A 21929-nucleotide genomic window follows, 5' to 3' on the forward strand; every position below is an offset into this window, starting at 1 on the left:
GTTTTAAAACATTTATTGTAATTAATTAGTGATTGGTGCGACCCTTCCAATCCGTCCAAATCTTCAAACTAAAAAACACCATCACTACAATGAAATAAACAGAATGTTGTGATCTTCGATGGAGACTCCCTTGCCACCATTGCTGCAATGAAATAAACGGCGAGGATTACTCTTTGCTGGGGCCAATCATTAATGATGTTTGAGCGCTTGTTCAAGAGTTCCCTTAGTATGATTTCTGCCATGACCGATGGGAAGCAAACCAGGCGGCACACAGGGTTGCAGACTTGCAGTGAGGTTTCGGTGTCTAGCAGGAAATGATGTGGTTTGACGTTTGAGGAACCACCAAACTTAGTGGCAGACTTGATTTTAGAGGATAGCTCAGGTTTAGCCTAATTTTCACCATTTCCAGGGTAACACCCACTGACACACCCCGACCGAGATCAGGGCATGCTAGTCGTCACGTGGAAGTGACGTAGCCACGTGCACAGTGCGGAAGCTAATAAAATAGTAAAGTAAATAGTACGAATGAATAAAAACTAGCATACAATAGGTAATAAAAACAAGTGCTAGCATAAGTGAGACACGAGTTCAGAGCAATAAGCCTACAGCAGTCCAAATGGAAAATGACGAGATAACAGTACACCTGAAGGTGGCCCTACACTGGTGGTCGTCTGTCAGAAATGCCGGGAAAGCCCTCTGGGAAACCACCGAACCTGCTAGACAACTAGAACCTGGCGGGGCGCAAAACAAAAGCGTGAGTGGGCAAAAACAAAGTTTTTCTAAAACCATTTTAACAAACAAGTTCTAACCCCTCGCCGTAAAACCTGTATACTTCCCAGAAAATAAACATATATACATGTATATATATATATATATATGCCAGTCATGCTCAAGAATATGCCATGTCGGAACCTCAGAATGAAATGCAAGTGCTCAGGTATAAATCATATCAATAACATATAATCTGACAGCCGGAGTCACCTAACGTGACCTGTACGGCTGCATCTAGAGCTCAAATCTCAATATCAATAACTAAACCTGCCCACGAGTTGGAACCACCTAAAGTGGTCTGTACGACAAGCCTGGGTGTAATACATATAAACGCTCTAGTGCTACGATCACGTAAAGGCTGTGCGAATAATTGCGGGTCACCTACGAGTCGGAACCACCTAAAGTGGTATGTACGACAGGACTGTGCACCTAACTTGGATCCAAGCTGAGCGTGTGGTGCGGGAGGTGAACAACACGTGAAGGACTGTGCCCTACTCTGGGTGGGAGCACTAACACCAGAGGTGCAGGTTATGAGCTCTCTAAACCTCTCGAATCGCTACTGAATGTAAACATGAATAACACTTACCTGGCACTTACCTGTGCGTCCACAGCACCCAATATGTATAGGTATATATATATACCACTAATAATGCAACTAACGATGCATAGATAATGATAATCTAATGCATGGCATATGACCAATGATAATTCAAATCAATTTCTGGGAAAATATAAGTATATAGGTATATACGGAAAACCAAAAGCCCACTCAATGGTATGTGGAAGGGTCGTAGCCCCCCTGCCTCGAGTGACCACGCTCGTCCTCGGGATAGGTATCACCTATATGCGAAACAACTATAAAAATGTTAATTTTAAAGCACATAACCAACCTTTTGAATTAACTTCTCATACAATGCTCAAATGGGGCAAATGAATATACCAACGTGCTCTACTCAACCTCAGGAACATCCCCATATTTTTAAAATAATTTTTCACCACCGCACGCGCCCTCACGCGCCGGCCACGCGCAGGCACATGCCTGGCACGCTGACGGCGTCAACTGACGCCGTAGGGAATATTCCATCAGTTTTAATAGATTCCGTCAACGGCGTCAGGAATATTCCGTCAGACTTGACGGAATATTCCGTCATCTTCTCCGGCGAGCCTCCGGCGCTGTCGCCGGCGCCGGAAAATCGGGAAAACTTTAAACTTCGATATCTTCTTTGTTTTTCACCCAAATTTCACAAAATTGGTACCAAAATGAAGCGTAGAACTAGAGGAACACAATCATACTACTTTCAAGGGTTAAAAACCACGAAATCTCACCTGTAAAAACAACCCAACTCCGACCAACTTCGAATCTAGTGATCCCGACGTCCAAATCCTTCAAACGAACCACCCCGAGTCTCCTAGGGACCTCACCAAGCTACCTACAAGCTTGAAATTCCCTAAAACGTGAGAAATCATGTGTGCATGAACAGTACTCAAAATCAGACATTGTGGATTCGACGTGAAAACGATGGTGTTCTTACCTGGAAATGGTATGGTTGGACTCCTACAAGCCTCACGAGCTCGAATATGGTCTTGGTTTCCTCGATCTGGAAATGGTGTCCGTACGTTTTCAAAGGAAATGGAAGGAATGTGGACTCGGGACAGTGCAGGAAACAGGAGGGAAAAGGCTGTGGTGTGTGGGAAGGTGTGTGTGGCTCCAAACATGCCAACCAAACTCAAAAACAACAAATAAACGTAAAGAAATCAAACTAGGGGTAATTTCGTCTTTTCACACGTACGTTGTAGTATTTCTGGGACGGGTTGTCACAACCTACCCACCTTAATAGAATTTCGTCCCGAAATTCAAAACATCCAAACAACAACCCCTAGCGATCAAAGAACAACCAAGGATACAAATCCCTCATCCGATCTTCTGTTTTCCACGTAGCTTCCTCGATTGAATGATTCCTCCACAAAACCTTCACTAACATTACCGTCTTGTTCCTCAGAATTTTTTCCTTCCAATCTATGATCGTCACCGGTTCCTTTTCATAAGTCAAATCTGGATTAATTTCCAAAGGTTGAGGAGGTATCACATGAGATGGATCAGCAACGTAATGTTGAAGCATAGACACGTGAAAAACGTTATGTACTCTAGCCAACTCCGGAGGCAACTCCAGCCTGTAAACTACCTCACCAACTCGCTCTGTGACCATGTAGGGTCCGATGTACCTGGGACTCAACTTGCCTTTCTTTCCAAACCGCACAACACCTCTGCACGGTGAAAGCTTCATAAATACCCAATCTCCGACCTCATACGCTCTATCAGTAGCATGCCGATCTGCTAAACTCTTCTGCCTGTCCTGGGCTGCTTTCAGGTTAGACTTAATTACCTGAACATTTTGAGTAGTCTCCTTAACAATCTCTGGACCCACTAAGACTCTTTCTCCAACCTCTGACCAACACAACGGCGTGCGACAAGCTCTACCATACAATGCCCCAAATGGCGCCATACCAATACTCGAATGAAAGCTATTATTGTAGGCAAATTCCATCAAATCCAATCGCTGGTGCCAAGCATCACCAAACTGTAACACCGAAGTTCGCAACATATCCTCCAAAGTCTGAATAGTTCTCTCTGACTGTCCATCTGTTTGAGGATGATACGACGTACTATAAAGTAGCCTCGTACCCAAAGCTTCCTGAAACGCCACCCAAAACTTAGATGTAAATCGTGGATCACGATCCGAGACAATACTCACAGGGACACCATGGTACTTCACAATCTTCGAGATGAACAACTCCGCCAACCGGCCCAAAGAATACTTCTCCCTCACTGGAATGAAATGTGCTGACTTGGTAAGCCAATCAACGATCACCCAAATGCCGTCAAAACCATTATGTGTACGCGGAAGCTTGTACACAAAATCCATGGTAATATTTTCCCATTTCCATTCTGGAACGGGAAGCGGCTGCAACAACCCAAACGGCTTCTTCCTTTCCGCCTTAACTTGCTGACAAACAGCGTACCTACTCACATACTCAGCTATCTCCCTCTTCATACCCAGCCAATAATAAAATGGTCGAATGGTATGATACATTTTAGTAGCTCCTGGATGCATGGCATAAGCCGAGATATGTGCTTCATCAAGAATTTCTTTCTTCAAATCCAAATTATTAGGCACGAACATCCTACCCTCCTGCATCAACATGCCATCCGAATCACGAACTTTGAGGTCTCTCCTCCTCCCTCGATCTCGAGCTTGAATTAATTCCTGAGTTTCTCTATCAGCTACCTGAGCTTCAAGTACCTGATCAACTAAAATTGGCCTAACTTGGAAATTAGCAAGTAAAGCCACATCTCTAACTTCTGCTTCTAACCTCACTCCCGTAGAACGCAAGTCCGCCAAAAGAGGAAAACGACTCGCAGACAACGCATTAATGCGGCCCTGAAACTTCCTGCTATGTGCATCAACAACTACATTTGCACGACCAGGGTGATAATCAATCGTACAATCATAATCGCTGAGCAACTCCATCCACCTCCGTTGACGAAGATTAAGTTCCTTCTGCATAAAAAGATATTGAAGACTCTTGTGATCTGTAAAGATCCTACATTTCTCTCCATAAAGGTAGTGTCTCCACAACTTCAACGCAAAGATAATCACGACCAACTCTAAATCATGCGTAGGGTAATTCAACTCATGAGGTTTCAACTGTCGCGAAGCATAAGCAATCACCCTACCATGCTGCATTAACACACATCCCAAACCATTCAAAGAAGCATCACTATAAACCTCGAAATCACCACTATCGTTCGGGAGTGCCAAAACAGGTGCATGAGTGAGACAATACTTCAACTGCTGGAAACTCCGCTCACACTTATCATCCCACTCAAATTTAACATTCTTCCTCGTTAACTTCGTCAATGGTAAAGAAATCACGGAAAAATCCTTAACAAACCGTCGATAATACCCTGCCAAACCAAGGAAACTCCTCGCCTCAGTGACAGTTTGCGGTTGCTCCCAACTCTCCACAGCTGCGACCTTCTGAGGGTCCACCAAAATACCCTGAGCAGAAATGATGTGCCCCAAAAACGCAACTTGGTCTAACCAAAACTGGCACTTGCTAAACTTAGCATACAATTGGTGTTCCCTCAACCTCTTCAACACCAAAGTAAGATGTCGAACGTGCTCTGCCTTAGACTTAGAGTACACCAGAATATCGTCGATGAAAACAATAACAAACCTATCCAAATATGGCTGTAATACCCGGTTCATCAAATCCATGAAAGCAGCTGGTGCATTCGTCAAACCAAATGGCATAACCAGAAACTCGTAATGACCATAACGAGTCCTGAACGCCGTTTTAGGAACGTCATCCCTACTAATCTTCAGCTAATAATATCCAGACCTCAAGTCAATCTTGGAGAATACACAGGCACCTCGAAGCTGATCAAACAAATCATCGATACGTGGCAACGATTAACGGTTTTTAATCGTCACCCGATTCAATTGCCTGTAATCAATACATAGCCTCAAAGTTCCGTCTTTCTTTCTCACAAACAATACTGGAGCTCCCCACGGTGAAGTACTAGGCTGAATGAAACCCTTATCCACTAATTCCTACAACTGAACTTTCAATTCCCTTAACTCAGTGGGTGCCATACGATAAGGAGTCAAGGAAATAGGATTAGTACCTGGAAGCAACTCAATGGTAAACTCCATGTCTCGATCTGGTGGTAGACCAGGTAAATCCTCAGGAAAAACATCGGGAAAGTGTCTGACGACCCTCACATCCTCAACTCTACTAGGAGCAGCCTCCTCCAACACCACATGAGCTAAGTACCCCTGACAACCTTTAGCTAACAATCTTTTCGCTCGCACAGCCGAAATAACGCCATGTCTCACCCCACTCTGCTCACCCGCAAAAGTAACCACAGGTAGTCCAGGACGATGGAACGTAACTATTTTCCCGTAACAATCAATATTGGCATGATAGAAATGCAGCCAATCCGTGCCCAAAATCACATCAAAGTCAACAATATCTAACGGGATAAGATCAGCTGGCATAACAACATCCTCAACCATCACTGGACATCCTGGGTACACACGATCTACAATACATCTCTCCTCTCTAGGCATAGCGAACTCTAAATCATACCCTAGAGGTGTGGGGCGAGGTTGCGTACTTGAGCAAATGTATGAGAAATCACAGAATGTGTAGCTCCACAATCAATTAATACTCTAGCAAAATAACCAAGGATATTTAACGTACCTATGATCAAATCTGGATTGTTCTGAGCACCCTGCAGAGAAATGTTGTGAATACGCCCCTGGGTCTGCTATCGTTCGTCGCGACCTCTGCTCGTCTGACCACCACGACTCTGAATACCACGCCCCTGACTGGGCTGACCAGACTGCCTCGAAGACCCTGCACTACTCGAAGCAATCTCTCCCTGCTGGAACTGTCCTCCCTGAAACCACTGAGAACCGCCTGCTGGAACTGGAGGATACGGCATATAGCCACCAGGATACGGAGGATAACCACCCTGAGAATATGGATCCTGGGGATACTGATACTGTCCCGGGGCATAAGGAACAGCATCACCCTGATAGTGGTAGGCACCACCTCGACCTGCCTGCCCATAACTACCCGGACCTTGAATCTGCTGAATCGGCGCAGGTGGCGGCAAGAAAGTCTGCTGCGGCTTCTGCTGCTGACTCTGGGAACAATTTGCAGCCCGATGTCCCATCTGCCCATAAGTAAAACAACCACTGCTGCCACGCCTACACTCACCAAAGTGCCGATTATTACACCTGCGGCAAAGTGGGGCCCTACCTCTGCCACCATCACCCTGTCTCTGGCCTCTAGCACTACCAGCAAATCTACCTCCACGTCCCTGACCAGTGGCGCTGAAACCACCGCTAGAAGAGCTAGAACTAGTACCACCCTTCTTGAAATTCTGAGTCCGATGAGGCCCGAGCGACGCTTGACCTTTACCCTTATCATCTTTCTTCTGATTACCATCCTTCTATTCCTCATCACTCTCGCTCGACATATTTTCTGAATCCTCAACCCTCAGTAGAATCTCATAAAAGTCCTGGTAAGTATTACAATGAGTAGTGGTCGTCATCGAACGCCATTTCTTCTTAGTGCTTAAGCGAAAACGACGAAGCATCTCCGCCGGATTACCAACAATCTCAGGATGATAACGAGACAAATCAGTGAACTTCCGATAGTACTCATTCGCTGTCAGCTTCCTCAGTCTCAACTCAGTAAATTCCTGCTTCTTACGATCAATGTACTCAGGGGGCACAAACTTTCTCTTGAACAAATTAATGAAAACATCCCAATCAGTCTTCTCAGCTGGAGTCAAACGACGAAGTTCCTGCTCCCACCAGGCTGCAGACTCCGTACCCAAAAACCACGATGTCGTCTCAACCCACCTCTCAACAGGAAGGTTCCCCTGATTGTGCAACACACGAAAAGTCTTCTCAATGTGCTCTAACCATCGCTCTGCACCCTCGTGACCCTCATTACCTTCGAACCTATCCAACTTCAAATTATACATAGTCTCCAAAGGAGTCCTCTGGGGAGGGCGGATCGCCGACTGAATCGCTGTAGCAATAGCTTCCCCCAGCTGAGCAATATCGGGGAAACTAGGCTCAGCAGAACGACGTGGTTCCCGACGAGGCGGCATAATTCTGACAGAAGACACCAAAACCATTAGGATACTCACAAAGTACAGGACTGCCAAACCTAGGCTCTAATACCAAACTGACATACCCCGACCGAGATCAAGGCATGCTGGCCGTCACGTGGAAGTGACGTAGCCACGTGCACAGTGCCAAAGCTAATAAAATAGTAAAGTAAATAGTACGAATGAATAAAAACTAGCATACAATAGGTAATAAAAACAAGTGCTAGCGTAAGTGAGACACGAGTTCAGAGCAATAAGCCTACAGCAGTCCAAACGGAAAATGACGAGACAACAGTACACCCAAAGGTGGCCCTACGCTGGTGGTCCTCTATCAGAAATGCCGGGAAAACCCTCTGGGAAACCACCGAACCTGCTAGACAACTAGAACCTGGAGGGGCGCAAAACAAAAGCGTGAGTGCGCAAAAACAAAGTTTTTCTAAAACCATTTTAACAAATAAGTTCTAACCCCTCGCCGTAAAACCTGTATACTTCCCAGAAAATAAACATATGTACGTATATATATATATATATATATGCCAGTCATGCTCAAGAATATGCCATGTCGGAACCTCAGAATGAAATGCAAGTGCTCAGGTATAAATCATATCAATAACATATAATCTGGCAACCGGAGTTACCTAACGTGACCTGTACGGCTGCATCTAGAGCTCAAATCTCAATATCAATAACTAAACCTGCCCACGAGTCGGAACCACCTAAAGTGGTCTGTACGACAGGCCTGGGTGTAATACATATAAACGCTCTAGTGCTACGATCACGTGAAGGCTGTGCGAATAATTGCGGGTCACCTACGAGTCGGAACCACCTAAAGTGGTCTGTACGACAGGATTGTGCACCTAACTTGGATCCAAGCTGAGCGTGTGGTGCGGGAGGTGAACAACACGTGAAGGACTATGCCCTACTCTGGGCGGGAGCACTAACACCGGGGGTGCAGGTTATGAGCTCTCTAAACCTCTCGAATCGCTACTGAATGTAAACATGAATAACACTTACCTGGCACTTACCTGTGCGTCCACAGCACCCAATATGTATAGGTATATATATATACCACTAATAATGCAAGTAACGATGCATAAATAATGATAATCTAATGCATGGCATATGACCAATGACAATTCAAATCAATTTCTGGGAAAATATAAGTATATAGGTATATACGGAAAACCAAAAGCCCACTCACTGGTATGTGGAAGGGTCGTAGCCCCCCTGCCTCGAGTGACCACGCTCGTCCTCGGGATAGGTATCACCTATATGCGAAACAACTATAAAAACATTAATTTTAAAGCACATAACCAACCTTTTGAATTAACTTCTCATACAATGCTCAAATGAGGCAAATGAATATACCAACGTGCTCTACTCAACCTCAGGAACATCCCCATATTTTTAAAATAATTTTTCACCACCGCACGCGCCCTCACGCGCCGGCCAAGGCACGGCCACACTCACCGGCCATGCGCAAGCACGTGCCTGGCACGCTGACGGCGTCAACTGACGCCGTAGGGAATATTCCGTCAGTTTTAACAGATTCCGTCAACGACGTCAGGAATATTCCGTCAGACTTGACGGAATATTCCGTCATCTTCTCCGGCGAGCCTCCGGCGCCGTCGCCGGCGCCGGAAAATTGGGAAAACTTTAAACTTCGATATCTTCTTCGTTTTTCACCCAAATTTCACAAAATTGGTACCAAAATGAAGCTTAGAACTAGAGGAACACAATCATACTACTTTCAAGGGTTAAAAACTACGAAATCTCACCTGTAAAAACAACCCAACTCCGACCAACTTCGAATCTAGTGATCCCGACGTTCAAATCCTTCAAACGAACCACCCCGAGTCTCCTAGGGACCTCACCAAGCTACCTACAAGCTTGAAATTCCCTAAAACGTGAGAAATCATGTGTGCATGAACAGTACTTGAAATCGGACATTGTGGATTCGACGTGAAAACGATGGTGTTCTTACTTGGAAATGGTATGGTTGGACTCCTACAAGCCTGACGAGCTCGAATATGGTCTTGGTTTCCTCGATCTGTAATGGTTTGATAGGTTTTGTGGGTGTGTCCGTACGTTTTCAAAGGAAATGGAAGGAATGGGGACTCGGGACAGTGCAGGAAACAGGAGGAAAAAGGCTGTGGTGTGTGGGAAGGTGTGTGTGGCTCTAAACATGCCAACCAAACTCAAAAACAACAAATAAACGTAAAGAAATCGAACTAGGGGCAATTTCGTCTTTTCACACGTACGTTGTAGTATTTCTGGGACGGGCTGTCACACCCACAATCGACCTTGTGTATGTCATATGCATTTTTATATATGTAAAACTTAAAATATAAGACAGAAATTATAAAAGGAAAATAATTTAATAAAATAATAATTTAATTTGATATATTGGATGAAGATTAAAATTTTAAATGATGTCAAAGTGATAAGTAAGCTGTCAAATTTAAATTTTATGTTTAAAATTTGACATCTCCTTTTAAGATGATCTTATGTGGCACTTTAAAATCTTTTAAAGTTTTATTCTCCAACCGATATGTCAAATTATATTATTATTTTATAAAATAAATTATTAAACTAATTAAAATTTAATAAAGAACATTTAAAGTTTAATCAGTAATCTATTCATCTTCCTTGATTGAAAAGAAGAAAAAAAAAATAGGATAATTGTATCAGTCAACTCAACATTAATTATAATAAATGATTAAACTAATTAATTATTAATAAAATACATTTAACAATTAATAATATAAAAAAACATTTGAAGCTGCTATCAAATTTGACAAAAACCTATTTTGCTGCCAATCCATGTCATCGCCACATAGGATTTGGCACTTAAGTTGGAGAATATTAGTGTGGTCCTTTTTTTACTATTATAACTGATGTGTAGGAGATGCTCTAAGTGTCACATCCCGGCTCGGGCCTCCACCACATCCCGGGCCCGACTTCACTATAACATGATATTGTTCGCTTTGGCCCCGACCACACCCTCACGGTTTTGTTTCTAGGAACTCACACTAGAACTTCTCAGTGGATCATCCATCATGGGAGTGCTCTCGCGAGCTACTTGCTTAACTTCGGAGTTCCAATGGAACCCGAAGCCAATGAGCTCCCAAAAGGCCTCATGCTAGGTAGAGATGAGAATATACATATAACGCTAGCAGGATCCACTCCCCTGGGTGATGTGGGATGTTACAATCCACCCCCCTTAAGGACCCGACGTCCTCGTCAACGCACACGCAGACATGGTTAGTCTCTGATACCAAATTGTCACATCCTAGCCCGGGCCCCCACCACATCCCAGGCCCGACTCCACCGTAGCACGATATTGTCCACTTTGGGCCCCGACCACGCCCTCACGATTTTGTTTCTAGGAACTCATACGAGAACTTCCCAATGGGTCACCCATCATGGGAGTGCTCTTGCGCGCTACTCGCTTAACTTCGAAGTTCCAATGGAACCCGAAGCCAGTGAGCTCCCAAAAGGCCTAGAGATGAGAATATACATATAAGGCTTACAGGATCCATTCTCCTGGATGATGTGGGATGTTACACTGAGAGAGAGAGGCTTTCTTTTATATATTTTATTTTTCAAAGTTAAAGGATGTTAGGTTCACCTTTGGTGAGGCTTTGAAAAAACAAAAAGTTAATAAAATTTAGTTTGTGTGAGTTTACTTTACTACCCATGATTTTGTTTTGTGGTAGAAGATAAAATTGTCTTTATACTCTCTTTTGTCTGACAAAAAGGATTTTATTAATGTAGTTTTAGATAAGCTTAAATTTTGGTTTACTAGCATATTCTCATTTAATGTTTGAGTCACTTTTTTTTTTTAACAGACCATAGTATTTACACTAAAAGGGAGATGGTGAGTTTAGTATTTTAGTGAATTTGATGGTATGAGAATAAAGTTTGAGTAATTACGAGTTTGTAGTACTTTACAATATATTTTTCACATGCCATATGAATTTATAGTAAATTTTAAATGAACTAAAGGTGTCAAACATGTGGTGTAAAAAAGTACTGGTTGAGTAGTAGATACCTTTATTAAATAAAATGCTAGGGTGCACAATTTGATTGGACAATAATTAAAAAAGAAAAAGAAAAATAGGGAGCTGGTCGCGTGGGAAATGAATAAAGAACGTCTTTCTTCTTCATTGGAACCAAGGTCCAAGAGCATAGCCATGGTGATCTTCCTCTTCGTCTGAAATTAGATCTTTTTTCTTGGTTCAAAACTTCTATTGTACAATATTTGCAAAGTCATGGTCGTTTTCTCTCTTCCACCACCTGCCCAGATCGTTAGGTGGTACTCAAAGGTCCTCATAGGCAGGGGTGGACCGACTTAGGGGCAAGGGGGGTCAAGTGACCCTCCGAACTCCAGTGAATCTCCATGGATGACTTGAGTATTGCCCCTTTTAAGGTTGGAGTTGCCCTTCATCTATGCCCTTCAACTGCTTGATAAAATATGTTAGATAGGTGTTGTCCCTTTACAATCTAGCCCTAATATTAGTTACCTCTAGCTTGTTTGTTGGTTGTGATTACAATTGTAGGAAGAAAAAACAAGAACCAAGTAAAAAACTATCCAAAAATGCAAAGTAAATGAAATGGTGATCTCAAAGAATAACAAAGCATCATCATTCTTGGACAAACATATTAATGGGATGTAATGATATCAAACATTGTTAATGTGTTTTTTTTGTTAAGCATTCATATGGGAGCAACCTTGGAACATGTTAGTTACCCACACAAATAAAGCATTAACAGGTGTGCAATATGCCTTTACAAATGACTTCAGGACTACCAAGACTCGATGAAATGACAATATCATGCTATTTATGTTAAAAGAAAATTGCACGTTTGGCGCACTATTCTTACTGACCTCCCCTAATATTATTTCCTGGCTTCACCACTGCTTAAAAGCGTTTTTTTTCAGACTTCCGGATGATCACGGGACCAACTGGGTCCATATATGAATCCACCTTTACTTGTGCCTTCAATTAGTTCACATATTGCTTTGTATTGAGACAACCTTATTTGGAAGTGTATTTTTTAATACAACAATATAATTTGGTTTGGACTCCCTTTCAACGAAAATTAAAATTATGACCTCTCAATTATAAATAAAGATATCACTAAAATATAATACTAAGTCTTATATACTTTGGAACCCACTTCAACATCAGGACGGTGCATATAAAATATGTAACCAAAAACAAGAATAAATTATGTGACTAATTTCCTTTTTTTTTTTTTTCTACTACAAATAGGGTGAATCGTCAATTTAATCCCTGAATTATCACTTGATTGAAAATTATGTCACTAAACTATTTTTTTCAAACAAATCAGTCATTGAATTATAAAAATCTGCCAATTGCATCCCTATATTAGATTCGAAGCTACTACGTCAATTTAAGTCACGTTATTTACATGTGATACACATTGAACGATAAATTGGTAATTTTACATAAAGAAATAGCATATGGAGTTAACTTTGGATGGGAAATTAGACGTTAGATTCACAATCTATATGAAATGTTATAGGCTCATAGGCGAGAAAATGCCGGTATTACACTCTAAAGTGTGTTAAGGGACTTAAGTTGATAAAAAAAATTGGATAAAATAGCTTTAAATATAATAGTTTGGATGAAATTAGCAATTTTTAATGAATTTAGTGACTTATTTTATTCAAAAAATAATTCAAAAACCTAATTTTTACTGAATTAATAGTTTAAAGACTAAGTCGACATTTCATCCTTACAAATATGGTGAATAAATTAAGATCCCTCAAGATGTTTAGAAAGAAAACTAGCAAGAAATGCCTCACGCAATGCAGGAGGAATGAAAACCATACGTTACCCTGAAATCAAAGCCAGTTGAAGAATTTTCTTCGAATAGGGAGAACCTAGACGGGATTTCCTGGAAAACTGTCTAGAGATATATAACACAAAATTCATTCAATTTGGGATTTCAAAACAAATAACTCTATGGACGCAAAATTGCAACCCTTTTATATGGTACTGAAGATAGTGGGGAGCAGGGCAACATACCACAGTGTCAACTGAAAAATGCAAGATTTCTATGTTGAACTCCGCAAACTCAGCATGGTGGTTGCTGAAAGCAGTGATTTCTGCAACGTGGGGGCACAAATTTTAGCAAATCAATCAGATTAAGATAGATAAGCATCTAATAAAGAATAAAAATTTGTATGCAGAAATGTTGATTGTGAAAACATACTTAATTGCAGGACAAACAAATGTGAAGTGCAATGGGTTAAAAAAGAGAATCACATACTTCTTCCCAATGTACTCAGCGAGCTTGACTTGAAATCCAAAACCAATTCTTCAATTTGCAATGAAACAAAGGGCTTTTTAGTTTGGAACCCCTTCTATACGAAGCACTTCTGCTTTCAAGTGCTTCTGCTAGAAGTGAATTTATTTGAAACATGTTTGAAGTTCCTATCCAAGTCCAAATGCTTCCTAAAAACATAGAAGTACTAAGCAGTTATATGAACCTAAATATAAATTCCCAGACCAGAAAATCAAAATACAGAATGTGATTGCAAAACAATGCTTTTGTCTGATACAGTCTGGTCTTAGTTAAAATCTAGTATCATTTACAAAAAGGGAAAAAAAAAGTAGTACTAATATTCCCTTAATACTCTGTAACATGCTTGCATTTCTCCGCACCAAGTTCTCGAGGAACACCAACATGTGGTTAATCATGTCAGCATCCAGAATCACAACTCTGTGCTTGATAAATAAAGCCAACCAGATACTCGAGATCAAAAAAGGTGAAACTACATGCATAGAGAAATATAAATAAGATAAAAGTCAGTTCTTTGCAAAACCAATTGTATTTACCAAAAAATGAAATAAAAACAAAACCCAACAACCAAAAAAGAGGAGGATGTGCAGTAGTAGTCATGTATGAGTTCAATCATCAGCTAAAGTTCGAAATTTCAGATTAACCCATTACATCATTTCTATAAAAAAAATATTCCAATTATGGCATTATCATTGAGCAAAATTAATATGTTGGCAGAAAACAAATTTTATGAAAATGGTGTGTGGATTTATAGCTAACCAAAGTATTGATTACAAAAACTGTGACATCTAACTGATCAAAAGAATAATCTTTACATTGATAACATACAAATGCAAAGGTGATATCAATTTTTTCAATTGTCCGAGAGGTATACAATTCTAAGTATTGGGTTTACTTCAAATTGGGTGAAATCCTACTTGGAGAATGTGGATAATTGTTGGTCTAATCATTAATAACAACCTCCCTCCTAGCCCTTTTTCAAGATGTCTAGAAGCACCTGGGTCCAAAGTCTCCAAACTCAAACACCATAAAACACATCATTGAAACAATCACAACTTAAAATGGTTGAAAAATTAAAATTTGGTAAGCAAAATCTAGGAGGGCTAACAAATTACCTGCACTTGGAGCAGAGACTGGCAAATCCGCTGAACTGCAAAGATCAGCCTTTCTTTCATTCGTGTGTATTGGCTGTTCTGCACGAATGATTCATGCAAACTTGGAACCCCATTGCCCCAAATTCAAACTCTCCAAAACCCTAAAAGAAAATAAAACAGAGCAATCAAACCTAAATATCTAAACCCCTTTTGACCAAAACCCATAAATTAGAACATAAAACCCAGCATTAACCTGGTAATTTTTTTTAAAAAAAAATTCTGCTCATTACTCATTTACAAAATATATTAAAATTCATATAAACTAATAAAACCCAAAAAAGGGAAAACAGAGTTTGAAGTTTTTTTATGAACTTACAACAAACAAAATAATTCTTTTTTCTGCAACCATGTGGAGTTTCTTGATTCAATCACATAAAACAAAATTCTTAAGTTCAAAACAAAAAAAATATTACAAATTAAAGTGAAGAAATAGGAAGAATAAAGAAAGAAGAGCGTGCAAACGAAGGAGAATAAATAAAAACGATGAAGTTCAAAATAAAATCATACAACAATCTTTAGATAGAATGAGAATGTAGGAATTAAAATTTGTAAAAATTTGGGGACAAATATTAAATAAATTACTGTAGCAACATGCTAAAAAGGGCGAAGTAGGAAATTCATGTCCCATTTGAAACGATCAGTATAATCGTTGCATGTCTCTTATCCTCATCTGCATGGAGGAAGCTGTCTCTTTCTTTTGGGTTTTCTCTGTTTTCTCTCCCACCTATGCCTCTTGATTCAAACATAATGCTTGGTGCCCAAAGAGCAATCTATGCAGGTTGATCAAGATGTCACTAATTGGTTTTAGCCAACAGACGGTTAACCTATCACAAAAAAAAAAAAAAAAAAAAAAAAAAAAAAAAAAAAAGAAGAAGAAAAAAAAAGAAAGAGGACATAATTAATAAACATCATCCACATATAGCGAATTAAATTGAGAAATTAAATTATAAATAGGGAAACCAGAAAGATTGAAAGATGAGATCATCATCCATCTTGCAAAGGAATATGTACAGGGTGGAGTGCCTGTTAAATCCCACATCGGTCATACAAAAAGAAAAGTAATAGTTTAAATATCATAATCTCACTCTAACTAATACCGAGACTTTTTGTGATAAAACCCCACACCTGACGGATTGTGTAGGTGGTAATTACCAAGTTGGGGACAATATCGGTGTTGTTGGAAGTGGGCCGTATGGCCCATTTCTCTCATAATTCTACATGATATCAGAGCCAAGAAGCGGGCCCGTACTGTACTGCCACGTGATGGATGGGTCCCTTGACCCCGCCCGATGATGGTGGGTCCCTTGGCCCCGCGTGTAGGGTGAGTCCTCTTGGCTCCACGTGGTTGCTGATGTGTGGATCTCCCACGTATGACCCACTAATTAAGTCCTACGTGAGGGGACGTGTTGAATCCCACATCGGTCATACAAAAAGAAAAGTAATAGTTTAAATATCCTAACCTCACTCTAACTAATACTGAGACCTTTTGTGATAAAACCCCACACCTGATGGATTGTGTAGGTCACAAAACCCCACACCTGATGGATTGTGTAGGTAGTAATTACCAAGTTGGGGATAATATCGGTGTTGTTGAAAGTGGGTCGTATGGCCCGTCTCTCTGATATTTCTACAGTGCCTTCATCAAAGACAAATTCATCCTGCAACCTAATCCATTGTCCTAACAACCATAATGTAGAGAAATATAAGCAGATGGACCAACACAGAGAGAAAACATCTAAATTTACAGCAAGAGGAAAGCTTAACGAAAAAAAAATTGGGTAAAAAATACCTAAATTTACAAATATATGCGAAAATAGGGTGCAAACATAATGTGCCTCTTTTTTAATGTGGGTCAGTGAGGGTAAGAGAGAATGTCCTTGGTGTCCTTTCTCTCTCTCAGTGCGACCTTGCTGGACAGAGATATGACCTTACTACCAGAATGGAAAGAAGCCGGTATAACAGCATTGTTACTTACATTGGATATATGCAACTTGTTCTGGGAACCATGTATCCAAAGTGGCAGATCTCACCAACAAAAGCATCCAAATCATCAGAATAATGCAGATAAAAATAGAACCGAAACTCATTAGCATAACGCATAAAATATGGAATTGAGTACCATACAAATAATAAAACGAATTTGAAGCTTTTGCATAACTGAAAATTATACCTTTGATATATGTACCCCAGGACTCCTATGGATCCCTGAACATTGCATGCATATGAAGATACCAAGATTCACGCTAGCCAATCGTGGAGCTCTGCACCAAAAAATGGAAACACTACAACAAATTAGAAAAAAAAATGTTTGACATATCTGTTTGAGGTTACCCACATGACATGCAGTGTGAAAATATATAGGATGTTGTTTAAATTGAAAATATATCTAGTATTGCTGCAATTACATAGCTGCAAATCAAAGTAATATTACAAAAATAAAATAAAAATTATATTTCACCCATCTTACATAAAAATAAAACTCTCTAAAAAATTTTAATTTATAAAAAAAAAAAAAGAAAAAAGAAAAAAAAAAGGTAGCTAAAATTATATTTAAGATCTAATATCAATTGGCAACTGTTAATTGACTACTCTCTTTGATGACATGCTTCAACTGAAACAAAGGTTCTAGGCAATTACATCTTTTATATGCATGCCTCTGTTTCTCCAAAGATCAGTGACGGAAAGCCTTCAACATTATTTGTAGATCTGTAACAGAAACAAACAATAAGAAACATGTCATTCAATTCTTGATTATTACTAAGACAACTAATGAGGATGGAATTAGAAGTATGTCATTGCATTTCTCGATTGTCATTCCAATGTGGATGTTAATTGGACTCTATTAATATTGAACCTATCGGATGAGAAATTAAACAGAAGAAAAATCAAAAGTTTCTTAACTGAAAATGCTCATGAATGGGTAATAGGTTGCTGATAATAAGGGTAGTATTGCAAAAGATAAAACTTAGCTAGAACTTTCTGTTATTCTAGTTAGTTGAGTAGTTCTTTCATAAAGCATCAAGTGTAATTTTATTGATTGAGTGAAATACAATCACACTTATATTTTTTACTTCTCTCTCTACATTTTTTTTCTTTCACAGAATCTCTCTCTCTAGATTCTATCATGGTTTCATCGCCATCTGTCTACCGACTCTCCCGATCCTAACCGCTTCTGCACCACCTCTCCTCACCGCCTCTTCGCACAAACCCTAACCGCCATTGTTTCTCCATGGCAGACTCTTCATCTCTTTCCCCTCACATTGTTTCTCTGATCACTTCCTCCGCTGTTTCACCTTCCTCCATTACGATTCAGAACATTGGTTCTATGGTGCCAATCAAACTCACTACCACTAATTACCTCACCTAGAGCGCTCTCTTTGCTCCAATCTTCCGTCGGTACAATCTCACCGGCATAATTGATGGATCTCAGGTGGCTCCGCCCAAATGTCTGTGTAATTCTTCTGGAAATCGTACCTCAACTGTGAATCCGGCGTTCGTCGCTTGGTATGAAAATGATCAAAATATCCTGATTTAGATAAATTCAACTTTCTCTGATTCTCTGATTCCTTAGACCAACTCCAATGGTGGGCTAAAAGCCAAATTACCCCCTAAAATTCCCTCCCAAACCCAATCCAACCTAAGGGGAAAATTTGGGCTAAATGTTAAATGCTAAACCAAGGCCAAATTCCCCCCAAAATTTAGCCCAGAAATTGGAGTGGACTCCACTCAATATTTATCGGAATTTAAATTTTTTTAGATTAAAATGTTCATAAAATTAATTTACGATAGTCTACATATTTTTTTTTTTAAATTTAATTTAACAAAAAAAAAATAGCCTAAGTTCATTCTTTAATAATCCCGGCTAAAATTTTAGGCTAGAACGGTTGGAGCAGAAAAGCTATTTCTAGGCTAAAAACTAAATTTTTCGGGCTCAAATATTTAGCTTTTAGCCCAACCATTGGAGATGGTCTTATTCTGTTGGTGTGGCTTCGTCTCGTGAACTCTGGGCTAAACTCGAATCAAGACTTGCGACAACATCACATTCTCACATCCATGAACTCCGATTTCGGCTTCATTCTATAACCAAAGGTGATGCCTCTGCCGCTTCATATCTTCAGTGAATCGAAGAAATTTATGATGCTTTAGCCAGCGCCGGAGCTCTGATTGATGATTCTGAGTTTATCGCTGTGATTCTTCACGGCCTGCCTCCTGAGTTTGATTTCTTTGTTGATGCGATTCAGTTTCGCATTGGATCCTCAACTATTGATGAGCTTCATGGACTTTTACTGAGCAAATAAATCCAGATTGAAAATCGCAAGAAATCCACTTCTGCACCAATTCAGGCCTTCCACACTTCCACTGGAATTCTGCCTCTACCTTCTGAAACGCCAATGTTTCAGGCCTACGTTGCTCAACACTTCTCAAATTCCACCCTTCCTTTAGGTCGTGGTTCTGATTGCAACTTCTCAAACCCTAGAAATTCTCAGAATCGAGGAAATTTCAGAAACAAAATCAGCGAACTAGTTTTAATTGCTCCAATAATCAGAAGTATAATCACAATCATGGCTCTCGATTCAACAATTTAGGCTATGCTAATTCCGGGAGGCAAATTACTTGTCAAATATACAAGTAATTTGATCACGAAGCTATTGAATGCCCTCAGCGTCTGAATCCTACTTTTGGCACATCCTCTCCCTCTGCATTTTGTGCTAATATTTCTATCCCTCAGCACTCGTGGTTGCTTGATTCTGGTGCATCCTCCCACATGACCAACTCCTATGCCAAGCTGTAGAATCCGGAATCCTATAGTGGACCTGAGCAAGTATACATTGGAGATGGCAAAGGTTTGCCTATACTTCATCTTGGTTCCTCTAGTGTCTCTACTTCTTCTCACTGTTTTAATCTCAAGAATGTTTTACATGTTCCTGACCTTAAGCAAGTTTTGTTATTTGCAAACAAATTCATTCTTGATAACCAATGCTCAATACACCTATATCATTTTCACTTTACTGTGAAGGATCTTTCTACGGATAAGGTGCTTTTTAAAGGACCTATGCAAGAAGGCTTTTATCCATTTCAAACTTCCATTGTGCCAACCAACATGTGTTTGCAGCTTCATCTAAAGCACCTCAGGATATTTGGCATCAAAGGCTTGGTCATCCCTTTTCTAGAATACTAAATAAAGTTGCATCTCATGTTGGTATTTCTTTTTCTACTGGTATAAATAAATCTCCGTGTTCCAACTGTGCAATGGGCAAATGTTCAAAATTGCCCTTTAGTTCTGTTTCTGTTATTCTAGTTAGTTGAGTAGTTCTTTCATAAGTGTATGTATAAGCATCAAGTGTAATCTTATTGATTGAGTGAAATACAATCACATTTATATTTTTTACTTCTCTCTCTACATTTCTTTCTTTCACATAATCTCTTTCTCTAGATTCTATCAGCTGATACAAAGAAAAAAAGACAGATTTTATCTACACATCACCATAAGAAAGAAAACGATCACAAAGTACTTTTTTTCTTGGCAACTTCGTGAAACAGAAAGAAGCAGGATACATAAGAGGCAAAACAATCTTCTTACTTCTACATCAAAGCAAAAGAACAACCATTATATTAGTATGCCATCATAATAAGAACCTTGTTCTAACCTCAACGCATGACACACATAAGCCTGCTATATAACTGTTCACAACATACTTTTTCATATCATAACCTCCTTTGCACAATTAGTCTGCTATATATCTATCTCAGACTTGCAAGGTAAGTTTCTAGACAGTAACCACCCAACTAACTAAATCATCCCATCTCATGACAAGTGTCAATCATCTAATAGGGTTCCATTACCTAACAGAACATACACATATCTCATTAATTTGGATAACCCAACTTAGTATCCTAACATTACCCCGCCCATAGAAACAGACCTTGTCCTCAAGGTTGAAAAGAAGGGAATCGACACTTGAAATCGTCATACGGCTCCCAGGTGGCATCCTCCTTGCGATGATTCTTCCAATGAACAAGAACTTCAGGGATCTGAATTGTCCTTGGTAAGTACACGAGACTGGAGAATGGCAAATGGGGTTGCTGGTAGCAGACCATCATCCGTGACATCAGGGAGCGGAGTAGTAGGAGCCACACCCACACCCAATTGCTTCTTCAAGCATGAGACATGGAAGACAGGATGTAATTTGGAGTGAACTGGCAGTCTGATCTTATAGGCTACTGATCCAATCTTCTCCAATACCTCAAAAGGTCCATAAAATTTCGGTTGGAGCTTATGAAATGGATGACTAGCCAAAGACTGATGTTGATAAGGAACAAGCCGGAGGTATACCATGTTACCTACTTCAAAAGAACGGTCAGTACGATGTTTATCCACCTGTTGCTTCATTCGGACCTGAGCAGCTTCCAAATTAGATTTGAGTTGAGATAAAATCTGCGAGCGGGTTTGTAAACAGCGATCGACCATGTCCAATTTAGTGGTGCCAGACTCATACGTTGGAATTGCAGGAGGAAGTTGGCCATACACAATTTCATATGGTGTGAGCTTCGAAGAAGAGTGATAAGAAGTGTTGTAACTCCATTCAGCCTATGATAACCATTGGAGCTATTTCTTTGGTTGAAGACTGCAAAAACAACGCAGATATGTTTCCAGACAACGGTTGACGACCTCAGTTTGCCCATTAGACTGGGGGTGATACCCCGAGCTCAAACAGAGTTTAGACCCTTGTAATGCAAAGAACTCTTTCCAAAATGCACTGAGGAACACCGGATCTCGGTCACTAACGATCGTGGCAGGCATTCCATGGAGCTTGAATATGTGGTCCACAAAAACCTGAGCAACGGAATGGGCCGTGTATGGATGCGACAGTGCCACAAAATGGGCGTATTTAGAGAACCGATCAACAACTACAAAAATAACCGTCTTCCCTTTGCAAGGCGGCAACCCAACAATAAAATCCATGGAAATATCA

Source organism: the organism of the source record quoted next, unplaced genomic scaffold (assembly GCF_019419815.1).
Source record: "Pyrus x bretschneideri cultivar Hongxiangsu unplaced genomic scaffold, Pyrus_bretschneideri_v1 Contig15, whole genome shotgun sequence".
In the NCBI taxonomy this organism is placed as follows: Eukaryota; Viridiplantae; Streptophyta; class Magnoliopsida; order Rosales; family Rosaceae; genus Pyrus; species Pyrus x bretschneideri.